Genomic DNA, 13,740 nt, shown 5'->3' on the forward strand with positions numbered 1-13,740 from the left:
AGTATTAATCAACACTTCCTGAGGATGGGTGGCCTCTATGGGAATCTGGGGAACTTTGGAGCCTGGGCAAAAGGTCAGCTGCGGTGGGAGAGGTGGATCTGTTGTGCAGAGGAAAACAGATGGAAGACAGGGACCCATGAGCCTGGTGAGCTCCAGGGCCCTGGTTTTAGTTGTTGCTAAAGCTCACCCTCTTCCCTGCCTTTCCCGTTTTAATAAATCCCCTTTTTTGTTTAAGTCAGTTTGAATCAGGTTCACCCTTTTGTCAACTTTATAAAGTTCCAACTTCACAAACTCCTCTAGGCCGGCTCTAGAGGTCCCAGCTGGGGGGCCCAAGGGCTATGTTCCAGCCTTCAACTATATTTTGTTGGGTTGGTATGGTGTTTAAAAAAATCTAGTTTCAGTAATACATTGAGCTCCATAAAGATAGTGCTGGGGCAAATGCAAGCTGGAGGGGCACTGGGCTACTGAGGAAAGATAATTAAATAAGGGCAAAGGTGATCCTAAGAAGCCGAGAGGCAAAATGTCATCATATGCTTTTTTGTGTGTGCAAACTTGCCGGGAGGAGCACGAGAAGAAGCACCCAGATGCTTCAGTCAACTTCTCAGAGTTTTCTAAGAAGTGCTCAGAGAGGTGGAAGACCATGTCTGCTAAGGAGAAAGGAAAATTTGAAGACAGGGCAAAGGCAGACAAGGCCCGTTATGAAAGAGAAGTGAAAAGTTATATCCCACCTAAAGGGGAACAAAAAAGAAGTTCAAGGGTCCCAAAGAGGCTTCCTTCAGCCTTTTTCTTCTTTTGTTCTGAATATGGTCCAAAAATCAAAGGACAGCATCCTGGCGGGTCCATTGGTGATGCTGCCAAGAAGCTGGGCGAGATGTGGAGTCACTGCTGCAGATGACAAGCAGCCAGATGAGAAGATGGCTAAGCTGAAGGAGAATATGAAAAGGAGATTGCTGCACACTAAGCTGAAGGAAAGCCTGAGGCAGCAAAGAAGGGGGTCGTCAAGGCTAAAAAATACAAGGCTAGAAAAAGAAGAAAGAGGAGGAAGATGAAGAAGATGATGATGAATAAGTTGATTCTGGTGCAGTTTTTTTTTTCTTGTCTATAAAGCATTTAATATCACTGTATACAACTCATTTCTTTTAAAGAAAAAAAAATTGAACTATAAGGCTGTGTAATACTTGTTTTTAAATTGCACCATGTCTTTTTTTTTTTTTTTTTGTATAGTTGCCACACTACTGAATGTGTCTGTGGATAGCCCTGTCCTGGTGGTATTTTCAGTAGCCACTAACCTTGCCTGGTACAGGATGGGGGTTGTAAACTGGCATGGAAATTTAAAGCAGGTTCTTGCTGGTGCCCAGCACAAATTCGTTATATATGGGGATAGTATTTTCTCATCTTCAGTCGTCTCTGATGCACCTCACACGGAATAATCGTTGTTCGTTATTATAGAATACAACTCTATAATTTAAAAAAAAAAGCCATAGCTGTTCTGTTGACTTTCTGAATGCTTCTAAGTAAATATAATTTTTTTTAAATTACAGAAATCCAGTTGTAATCATTTAATAATTGGGGATTTACATAGCATCTGGCCTTTTGGAGATAGTTGGTGCATGTAAGATAAGGAACAGCCAGCCCACCTTTCAGTGGGCCAAGCACTCCAGTTTGCCACCGACCCCGCCATTCCCTGTTGCTTTTCATTTCTTCCTTTTTCTTCATTCACATCACCTGCCTGTGCTCTGCAGGCATCTTGGTTTGTGGATCCTGTTTTATACAGGTTCCTGAATTGTATGGCCCTTTCCAACTTCAGGTTCCCAGAGGAAACAGATATTGCACATTGGAGAGGGAACAAGTAAAGTAGGCGAGAACTCTAGGGAAGCCTAAGGCCCTCTGAAATCCCAAAGATGTACAGATGTCAATCATCATTATCCTCCTATCTAATAAAAGAGTAATATGCAAATTGACCATCACTCCATCACACAAGATGGCTGCCCCCATGTGGTCAAAGATAGCTGCCCCCATGTGGACACAAGTTGGCCACCACAAGATGGCCAGCAGGGGAGGGTATGCCCCGGCCAGCGGGGTCTTCTAACGGGGGTACCGAGGCGGCGCACCTAAGAGAATGAGAGACAGACAAGGGACGCAAAGAATGGAGGCAAGACAAAAGGGATTCTGATCAAGCCTCAAAATTTTATTTTTTACAGCGTTCTTTATATGTGATTTCTAGAAGGGTGGATGCCTAGGAGGGGTGGGGGCTGACCTAGATAATCGGCTAAAGTCGTAACTATAGATAAAGGGTGTGGCAGTTGAAGGGCGGCTACAGAAGAAATGCTTTGTCCTCAGGCAAGAGGAAGTGGGCCTAGTTTCAGTAACTTACTGAAGGTCAGAGTTAATCCTTTGACCAACTCTTGGCTCCTGACAAGGGTAGTTGGGAGGGACCAGGCCTGCAAGGGAGGGCAGTTGTGGGTAATCAGGCCTGCAGGGGAGGGCAGTTGGGAGGGACCAGGCCTGCAGGGGAGGGCAGTTGGAGGCGATCAAGCCTGCAGGGGAGGGCAGTTAGGGGTGACCAGGCCGGCAGAGGAGGGAAGTTGGGGGCGACTGGGCCTGCAGGGAAGGGCAGTTGAGGGGGACCCAGGCCTGTAGGGGAGAGCAGTTGGGGGGGGACCAGGCCTGCAAAGGAGGGCATTTGGGGGCAATCAAGCCTGCAAGGGAGGGCAGTTGGGGGCGATCAAGCCTGCAGGGGAGGGCAGTTAGGGGTGACCAGGCGGGCAGAGGAGTGAAGTTGGGGGCGACTGGGCCTGCAGGGAAGGGCAGTTGGGAGGGACCCAGGCCTGCAGGGGAGAACAGTTGGGGGTGACCAGGCCTGCAGGGGAGGGCAGTTGGGGATGACCAGGCCTACAGGGGAGGGCAGTTGGGGGGGGACCAGGCCGGCAGGGGAGGGCATTAGGGGTGACCAGGCTGGCAGGGTAGGGCAGTTAGGGGCAATCAGGCTGGCAAGGGAGCAGTTAGGCATCAATCAGGCTGGCAGGCAGAAGCGGTTAGGGGCAATCAGGAAGTCAGGCAGGCGAGCAGTTGGGAGCCAGCAGTCCTGGATTGTGAGAGGGATGTCCGACTGCCCGTTTAGGCCCGATCCCAGTAGGATCCCAGTAGGATCGGGCCTAAATGGGCAGTCGGACATCTCTTGAGGGGTCCCAGATTGGAGAGGGTGCAGGCTGGGCTGAGGGACACCCCCCCCCCCCCCGTGCACGAATTTTGTGCACCGGGCCTCTAGTTATTAATAATAACTGAAGGGCAGGAGACAAGGAACTTAGGCCCCAATGCACAGTCCCTCACCCCCATCCCCATGCCCAGAAGGGTACTTGCACCATTGCGGTGGCATTTATCACTGGCATTAGCAGGTATTACTAAACTGTGTCAACTTGGAAATGCAAAATGTTTACCAAACGAACTAAAATGAACTGACAGGAATGATATCTAGGCACTGTCTACCTTTAGCTGTATTTTTCTAGAAATTGCGATGGCATTTCTCCAGGGCCCAGAGTCGACGAAGAAGGAAAGAAATGAGTCCTCTGGCTAGTGGAAGGAGTGACTTGTTATTCCAGCCGATACTTTCTTTGTCCCGTTGTCCCCCTGCCACTGCTGACGCGCAGTCTTAGGCCTTGGAGACTGCACATTGCTGGCCAGCGCTTTTCCCTGGGCACGTTTATGAAAAGGAGGATGACGCTTCTCTCCCTTTGTGTCTGTCGCTTCCCTGAACTGAAGTTGATTGACTACAATGCCCCATTTTGAAGCTCAGGGTGCAGGCAGAGGTCTGATAAAGCATTTTGCTGCGCTCTGCGCGTGGGCTGCACCTGGAAGTCATGATGGTTTTATGTCATTGTGTGTCTGTGGCTGCCTTACTGCTCCTGGCTCCGTGACGCGGTGGTTTTAATGCACATCCAGGACCCGCTGTGACCTGGCCCACCCTCTTCTCCTGCTCTGTGGTCCCCTCTCTGCCATGCTTATAGGTGTGTCGCGTGGGTTCAGTCCTCCATGCGGTTCCCCTTTCTAACATGTTTTTCCTGTTGTGACTTCCTGAAACATCTGCTCCTCTTCCCTGACTTTCTTTGAAGATTTACTAGTCGGAGCTTTCGGGACCTGAGTCTTATCATTCCGAAAATTGTCTTTTAGTTCCCAGGACCCCAAGTGGAGCAGCATAACTTAGGGGAAGGAGAATGGCCTTTGGAGAGAGAATCACATGGGTTTGAATCCTGGCTTCTCCACTTACTAGCTATGCCATTTGGGACATGTTACTATCCACCTCTCTGAACTTCAGTTTCCTCATCTGTAAAATGGGGATTGAGCCCTAACTGGTTTGGCTCGGCGGGTAGAGCATCAGCCTGTGGACTGAAGGGTCCCGGGTTTGATTCTGATCAAGGGCACATGCCCGGGTTGCGGACTGGATCCCCAGTAGGGGGCATGCAGAAGGCAGCCCATCAAGGATTCTCTCTCATCATGGATGTTTCTACCTCTCTCTCCCTCTCCCTTCCTCTCTGAAATCAATAAAAATATATTGTAAAACAGAAAAGAAGGGGATGGTGATAAGACCTAAATCTTGTTGTGAGGATTAAGTGTGATGATGTTCATAAAGGGTATATCATCACAGTGTCTGGCACATAGTGAACGATAAATAGGAACAATTAATACAGTGTATGCGATGGGTCCAAAGATGGACTGACCTGAGGCAGACCTTGGAAGGCATTTATCTCCCTCCTTTTAAACTGAAATCACATCACCTCACGTTTTGACTTCTAGGCCCCCTTTCACAAAAAGGCGAGTGCAGAGACAGATCTAACTAATGGAAGTTTTTGGTTAATCAAGGGCTTGCTACCCTCCAACGGTTTTGTGTTGATTTTAGGATAAAGACCAAAAAATCTCAACGTGGTTTGCAATTTCCCACACGGTCAGAACCCTGCTCATCTCTCCAGTCTCAGATCCCAATTCTTTTTGCTCCTTGGGGTTGACACTGGGCCACAGGGCCCTTGCACAGGCTGCTCCTTTTGCAGAGACACCGAATACATGTTACCTACCCACCCAACTCCTATGCATTTTTCAGAGCACAGGCATGTCCTTTGTAATGCCCAGTTATTCTCATTTCTGATTATTTATCCTATGTTACTGTGTTTACTTGATTAATGTCTACTTCTTCCGCTGGACCGTGCACTCCGTGAGGGCAGGGAACACAGCTGTGGGTCACTCACTATAGCATCCCCAGTGCCTAACACAGTAACCGGCCCGTGATGGCCATTCATTAAGTGATTTGTGGAATGCATAGGTGAAATACATGGCTTACTGTTTTAAGAATGTGTGCAGTCAGGATGTTTGCTTAAAACTACAAAGTCCTGCCCTAATTGGTTTGGCTCAGTGGATGGAGCATCGGCCTGTGGACTGAAGGTTCCCCGGTTTGATTCTGGTCAAGGGCATGTACCTTGGTTGCGGGCACATCCCCAGGGGGTGTGCAAGAGGCAGCTGATCGATATTTCTCTCTCATTGATGTTTCTAACTCTCTATCCCTCTCCCTTCCTCTCTGTAAAAAAATCAATAAAATATATTAAAAACAAACAAACAAACAAACAAACAAAAAAAACCCCTACAAAGTCCTACTCTTGAAGAAAGAAGGACCAAGAGACAAGTCACTGGAAGACAGAAAATAGTGTGATGGAGCTGGGTTGCTCCTGGCACCGGGGAAATGGACAGTTAGGGAGGGTTTGTGAAGGAAGTGAGTGTGTGTAGTGTCAACTGTGGACTTCCTTCTCATCCGGGTTGAACTGGCTTCTCACCCAGGGACAAAGTTTTATTTGAGAGTAGGGCTGCTGCTGGTGAGGCGACTTCTTGACCTTGCTCACCCTTTGTAAATGGGGCGTTGCGGAATGAGTAGCCTGACCCACCTCAGGCCGTGTAGGGTTTAGGGAGAATAGTCCTAGCCTCCTCAGTTCTTGACCTGCTATCAAAAACATCCCTTACGTAAGCCAAACATATATATTTCTGAAACAATGCACACTTGTCCTTGATACGCAAATTAGGAAAACACAAAAAATAAAATAATTGAAAAAGAAAATAAAATCCACCAGCATTCTACCACCCAGAGATAACCATATTAACATTTTGGTGCATATGCTTCTGATTATTTTTTAAAAAATGTGTTTCTATGTGTGTTTTATTTATACAGCATTGTAACCTGATTTTTTCCCAATTAGCAGATGTACCATGGATAGCAAGTGTCCGGGAAGGCATTGATGTCCCTCCTGCGGCTTGTGCCAAGAGCTGGGGAGTACCAGAACTGCAGAGGGTCTGATAGAGGGGGGAACCGTGGCCTTTGGAAGGAGTGACTATGATGAGATGAGTCAGGCAGTGGTGCAACAGAGGCGTGGACTGATGGAGCAGTTGATGTGAGACATGCTCCAGCCACTCACCAATAGATACTGGGGGGCATATGTAGGAGACCACAAAAGCAGGGTCATGGAGCTGATAAACTGGAAAGTAGGTTCTTGGAGCCATTGACTCTCTCACTGATTTTACCCAACAAGTTTTTCTTGAGTGGCTAACATTGTTGTACCAGGTGCTGAACAAGGTGACGGGGTTTGTAGGAAACATAATTGTGACCTCATTGGAAACTTGCACCATCGCACACATGTATAAAGTGCTTGGCACAGAGCAGCAGCTTGGTACAGGGCACCCGCAGAGATGAGCACTTACTCCTTTTCCAGAATCTCATCTATGGTTGGTGATTATCTCCATGTTGCTAAATCACTAGAAGGGGCGGAGAACTACATTTTTGTATCACCTTGTGTCCGTACAAATGATATAACTAATTGAATATGAGCATTTTGTGATGCTGATACGTATCAGTGAAGCTAGCTTTGCCACCATGAACTCTGGCTCTGTCACATTATCTCGGAAACTTTCCTTGGGGCGTTGGGGTACATTATTGCTCCTTCAATCACATCTTGGTCCGTGGAGGACCAACTGGTAGGCCAACTTTTATTACCTGTTGTTTTTTAAATCACAACAGGGAGATGATAGCAAGGCATTGGGAAGGCGTTTTTATATAAGATGAAATGAGCCAAGATTGGAAGATGACGGTTTTATTTGCCTTATAAATGGAGTGGGTACAGTGTGAGCGGCATCGTGAATGAGATGAAGGGCTCTGCAGATCAGCAAACACAAGCCATCCGCCCTTCTGCACAGGCAGAGAGCCCGAGAGCCTTTGCCGTGCGCCGGGTTCCGTTGCAGTTAGCTGCCGTCGTTTTTCTGCAGCAAGGAGTTTGCAGTTCGAAGGTACCCATTTCATGGCCAATCTCAGTTAGCTTTGATTTCAGGCAAAATGTGTTTTTAATTCATTAGGCATAGAGTTTTTCCAGACCTATGAGCTTTTCAAGGGTCTAAAGGTCTACAAAAAGGCCTGGGGGGAAAATTATTGGCTCTAAAATGCAAAAAGAAAACAGCAAAGTCGACATTAATGAATATTTAAAAAAATTCCTACACGTTGCGATACTTTGTCAATATTGCTAATTGTTAAATTTAGTGTTCCTAGAGATTTTATTACATCTGAAAATGCTCTAAGATTAGAATTTCCCATTTTCAAGAGCATCTGAGTATGCAAATTGCCAAGAAATCACATCCAATCAAAATTTAAATGCCACTTATTGTTGAATAATTTCAGAAGAAAAATTTAGAAGTTTTCTCAAAAATATTTGATAGCAAAAAATCTATTTAATGTAGGATGTAGGCAAATATGTAATACATTTGCAATACTCTCTGGTGAGGCCTCTGAAAGTGTGTCTGGGGTATACAAAATTCTTCAAAAGGCCTTGTAATTTAGCCTCCCTCCCCATTCCCCTACAAAATAGTTTAGATAGGTGCTATTTTTAATGGTGACTGTGTGTGTGTTTGTGTGTGTGTGTGTGAAGTTTTTGAGCTTTGTGGTAGATTATTTTTTGGTAAATATTCATTCTCTCCCCATTTAACTCATTGATGTTCAGCAAGGCCATGTCATGTGCCTTTATGGTGGGTATACTTCCCCACACTTTGTTTAGTTGACCATGTGATTTTCTTTGGCCAATGGGATGTGAGAGGACCTAACTAGCAGATGCCTGAAATGTGCTTGTGATAGGCTGGCCCTCTTGCGCTTCTGCCTTCTCCATGAGAACAAGAGTCCTTAGTCACTGGCCTTAGAAGAGTGGGAGTCACATGGAGCAGAGCTACCCCAGCACAGCAGCAGGTCTGCAGCCCAGCAGAGTTGTAACCCACAAAAGCATGAATGAGAAATAAATGCTAAGAATTTGTGGTTGTTTGTTTTACAGCCTTATTGTGGTCATAGCTGACCGATACAAGCTCCTGCTCACAGTGGTGCTTACTCAAGTTACTGAAGCAATGACCATTTGTTATTTTCGACTACATTGCTATTTATTTATTTATTTATTTATTTATTTATTTATTTATTTATTTCCAACCATAATGCAAGGGTTATAACTCTGAAAACAAGTTCAGCTACTTTGCACATGCTATTCCCTCTGTCTGAAAAGTTTGTCTTTCTGCTCTTCACATAGTTGGCTTTTTAAAATTATTCTTATTAAATCTTTGGCTCTGGCTTTAAATATTACCTCCTTGGAATGACCTGAGCATTTTTTAAACTTTTTTTTTTATTTTCTAAAGTTTTACATATGTCTCCTTTTTCCCCAATTGACACCCCCCCCCCCCCCACAGCCATTCCCACCCCAGGCAAGCCCTCACCACCCCAGTGTCTGTGTCCATTGGTTATGCTACTATGCATGCATACAAGTCCTTTGGTTGCTCTCTAACCTCCCCCTCCCTTACCATTTGTCTCTGGATCTATTCTTGTTCATCAAATTATGTTGATCATTATATCCCACATATGAGTGAGATCTGGTGATATTTATCTTTCTCTGACTGACTTATTTTGCTTAGCATAATGCTCTTCAGTTCCATCCATGCTGTTGCACATGGTAAAAGTTCCTTCTTTTTTATAGTGACATAGTATTCCATTGTGTAGATGTACCACAGTTTATGACCTGAGCATTTATTATGGTTTTCATGGATGAGTTGCAGGGTACGTACACTGAGCAAGCATAGTATGAGATAGTTTGAATAATCTGGAAAGCTCTGGGTATAGGAGTGGTCCCTCATTGTCTGGTACCTGGCTCTGGTGTGGTTTAGGGCAGAGGGAGAGTGTCCCAGACTGTGGAAGCCTGGCTAAAGGAGGTGGATGGGGTGAGGGGTGTGGACTGGGAATTGGTTGGTTTGCATATCAGAGGCATGCTGAAAGCAAGCTATTTGGTATCTCTAGGAATTAGCTAAGCCTGAGTGGAGCAGACCCCTGGGTCCAGAAGGCCCCAAGATGTCAAAGCATCATAAAATATAGAAAATAAAAGACATGATTAATGGTTGCACAGATGGAATCAGCCTTGGTTATCTGGTGTGTCTGTCCTTCCTGTGGCGTTGTCATTGCTGAGCCACAGCTCCCTCGTGTCAGAGTCTCCGTGTACAGCGAACTGCTTCACAGCTGGCCTTTGTGGGAGTGGGGTCCAATAATCGAATTTCCCTGAGCAGACATTCTCAGACATCCTCCCACACTGGGAATTATCAGGAAGAAAGGAAAAAAGGAAGGAATTACAGAGGCATTCTTGCAGCAGATTGAGGCAGTCTTTCTAGCGTTCGAGTCACAAGGATAATGCCAAGAATTTCCAGTTGTAGGTAATAAAATTGGCCAGCCCTTTGTGACAGGGTCCCTCTGACGTCAAGAAAAATGACTGTTGCCTATCTCCTCCGGATTGTGCGAGGATTCAGTATCATAATAGACCGTCTCAGCCAAGACTTGACAAAACAGAAAAACTGCAAGAAATTGGTTTTCATTCATTGGAGTTGCATGTTTGGTGAAAACATGCCTGCGATTGCCTTTACCTCTTGGGCAGTCACTGGCATGGACCCGCTTTGTTTACAGGTTGTTCTGGGAATAGTGTGCAGCACAAGCTGTTCTGACCCCAGCAAGTCCGCCATTTCACGATCTCTGGTACCAGAGGTGTTTCTGGGGAGAAGGTGTGTCAGGTGCCTAAGGAACTCGGATATTATTGTGATAGGAAGCAGGTCAGGGAGGCTGTGTAGCAGAGTGCTCACAAGCTCAGGCTCTCTTCTCAGACTGCTTAGTTCAAATCATGCTTCTGTTACTTATTTGTATGTGATCCCGGGCAACAGTTTTAATCTCCCTGTGTCTCAGTGTTCTTATTTGTAAAATGGGATGATACGGTCATGATTAAAAGAATTTATATTTATGTTGCTCAGCATAGGGCCAAGCTTGGAGTGAGAGCTTAATACATATAGTCATTTAAATCAATCATTATTCATCCCTCTCCCAGTCTCTTCTTTATGAGATTTGGAGATTTATTGGGATAGATGGGAATATTCCCAACTAATGCCTAATGGCAAGGAAGGAGAACAAAACTCTGGAAATAAAATTACCCCAAAGGAGTGGGGCTGTCCCAGTGTTGACCCAGCTTAACACCAGACTAAGAATAGATTGGGATGGTTCCAACTTGGGTCTGCAGGGTAGGACCCTGACGGCAACAGAGAGGCACATATGTTGGAAGGTTTGAGTGTTTGCATAGAAGTCCGAAGAGCTGGAACCTGGGAGCTGGAGTGTGGAGGAGGGTCCCTGGGTCCCCTACAGGGACTGGACCTTGTGGGCATCGTCACAGCAGTAGGCAGACACCCCAACTGGACTGAACCGGCTTTCTACAACAACACCTCGTTGCAGCCTTGGGGATGAGGGGAGGTGAATATGAGGCTGCCAGTGAATGGGTCAGCTTCTCAGGTTTCTCTCTGTCTGGAGTTTGGAAGCGACCTTTGGGTTAATTAAACCTTTAGGATTTTTAGACCGTGGGAAAGGAAATCTAGAGGGAGATATCGGACCTCTTGCTCCCGTCAGCATCATGGGAAGGCATGAAATTAATTGGAAAATAAGAGATGTGACTGTTTCCTAGGCTAATAAAATGCGTCAGGCCTGTTAAACACACGGGAACCCTTTCCACCCTCATCACAAACCTTCAAGACTGTGTTATTATCCAAAGCCCTTATGAAGGCTGACCAGGCGCTGCAAACACCGGTTCCTCCTCCAGCTCTGCTCTCGTCCCGTTACCTCCTGACCCACTCACTCGGATCCAGCCACACCGGTCTCCTTTCTCTTCTGTGAACAAGCCACGCTCTTTCCCACTCGAGGCCTTGCATTTGCAGTTCCCTCTGCCTGGAATGCTGTTCCCCAGTAATGACACACTCATTCTCATCTGGTGGGTCCCACCCCAAAGGTTACCCTTTCAGGTTTTTCCATTCACGTCCCTTCTTCCTCCAAGTTAATCTCCGTCACATCACTCTCTCCAGCATTGCTGAAATGGTCTTTGTTACTTCATGGTTAGAGGTGGTTGTCCCTACTGGAATGTAAGCCTTATCACAGTGACTTTGTGGGTGTCGCTCAAGATCCTATCATATCCCCAGTGATCTCAACAGTTTGTTGAAAGAGTTAGGAATTCCTCATTTTACAGATGAGGTATTGGGGCACAGGGAGGTGAAATAGCTCTGTCACAGTTACTCAAGGCAGCAGATGTTTTCAGCGCTCCACCCATAGCTCCTAACCCTTACCTCTCAAGTGTCCCCTGGCCCAAACAAATGCATCGGACTTCCTGTGGTTGTAAGCCATCTTTGCCCACCCGCACAACAACATGGAGGTGCTGGGGGAATTCGCGCCTCCTGCAGGGTGTGTCCCTTGATCAGGAACTGATGGGTGTTGGGGGATGGCCACCCCAGCTCTGTTACCCCAGGTGAGATAACCAGGAGGCACGCTCATGGTGTGCATCTTTCCCTGACTCCTTGCTCAGTGACATCATGTGGGTTGAAATCAGCCACACTGGGAGGATTTACACCATGGAAGTGGGGGAAAATGACAAAGCAGGACTTTTTATTTCTTTTCTGGAGAGTCAGTCATTAACCAGTCCCCAGCACCCGTCTGGATAGGTTCCATACTGTCTCCCAGGGGTTCCCGGCAGGACGGAGCTCCAGTTGTCCAAAGTGAAAACTTGCCTGGTAATTTGCCCTCCATTGGCCGCCTTCCTCACCTGGCTCACTTCCTCTGTCATAGCTCATTTACCTCTCGTCTCAGGGTCTGTTTCTGGGGAAACCCAAACTAAGGCACAGAATTAATAAGTGATGGAGCCAGGATTTAAAACCAGGCCTGTGTGCCCTGGCCAGGTGCCACAGTTGATTGGAATATTGTCCTATACACCAAAAAGGTTGCGGCTTCCATTCCCGGTTCGGGGCACCTAACTCAGGTCAGGGTGTGTGCGGGAGGCAACCAATCGATGCTTCCCTCCCTCCCTCCCTTCTTCCCTCTTCTCTCTCTAAAAAAAACACACACAAACAAAGACATATCCTCTGGTGAGGATTAAAATGAATGAATGAATGAATGTAGGCCTGTCAGACGCCAGATCCACATGTGTCCCTCCAATACCTCCCGCCCCTCGTGTCTTCTTGTCCTTTGCCTGTCAGGGTGGCAGATGTCCTCTGGATGTGGAGGGGCCTCTGAGGCGTGAGACAAATGCATTATATTGATGAAATTAGCTGGCAATTAAGAAGTTATCCTTTTTACATTAAGGGTTGGATTAATTAGGTAAAACATGAGTAAATCTAATTTACTTCATAAATTATCCTATCTAATAAAAGCCTAATATGCTAAGTGTCCAACTGGTGAACCAGTCACTATGATGCGCACTGACCACCAGGGGGCAGATGCTCTGACCGGTAGGTTAGCTTGCTGCTGGGGTCCGGCCTATTGGGACTGGGCGAGATGGGCTAGACACGCCCTGGAGCCCTCCCGCCGTCCCTCCGGTCCCTCCCTGGCCCCGATAGTGCACAGGTGGGGTCCCTCAGGCTGTCCTGCACCCTCTCGCAATCCGGGACCCCTCGGGGATGTTGGAGAGCCGGTTTTGGCCCTATCCCCGCAGGTCAGGCCAAGGGACCCCACTGGTGCGTGGATTCGGGCCTCTAGTTCTTTGTAAAAAATGTTAAAGCATAGTCATGGTTTGCATAAAACTTGTAGGCACCAAGACAGATTTTATTGCTCTCTTGTGTAATGATCCACATCATGCTTCCATTTCATGCTCCTTGTAATTGGCTGTTTATAGTTTCTAACTCTGTTAAAGATGGTTTGAATATTCAAGGGCCTCTCCAGGTGGTTGAACAGGTTTGACACACCCATGATGTTAGTTGCAAACTGACAGGCCCTCAGAGAGGGGTTGGGTGCAAAGTGATAGGCCCTCAGAGAGGGGTTGGGTGCAAACTGATAGGCCCTCAGAGAGGGGTTGGGTGCAAACTGCTAGGCCCTCAGAGAGGGGTTGGGTGCAAACTGATAGGCCCTCAGAGAGGGCTTGGGTGCAAACTGCTAGGCCCTCAGAGAGGGCTTGGGTGCAAACTGCTAGGCCCTCAGAGAGGGGTTGGGTGCAAACTGATAGGCCCTCAGCTGGAAAGTGGCTGAAGGAGCAGAAGGAGGCTTCGGGGTCTTGTTTTAGTCAGCGGGCTTTTGTTTACAAGTGAGACAAACTCAACTCAACCGGATCCCACTGCTTAAGGAAACTAGAGAAGAGAAAGAACTTTCCAGGAAATTGGAAAGTTCGAGGATGGAGAGCTAGCTGCAGGCACAGA

At 46.9% G+C, this 13,740-nt stretch overlaps 1 pseudogene; it reads left to right on the top strand.

Moving 5' to 3' along the window:
* The first annotated feature begins 493 nt into the window (after nucleotides 1-493).
* LOC103286283 (high mobility group protein B1-like) lies at nucleotides 494-1,068 on the top strand (annotated as a pseudogene).
* Nucleotides 1,069-13,740: the final 12,672 nt, after the last annotated feature.

The sequence above is a fragment of the Eptesicus fuscus genome, chromosome 4 (assembly GCF_027574615.1).
Source record: "Eptesicus fuscus isolate TK198812 chromosome 4, DD_ASM_mEF_20220401, whole genome shotgun sequence".
Lineage (NCBI taxonomy): Eukaryota > Metazoa > Chordata > Mammalia > Chiroptera > Vespertilionidae > Eptesicus > Eptesicus fuscus.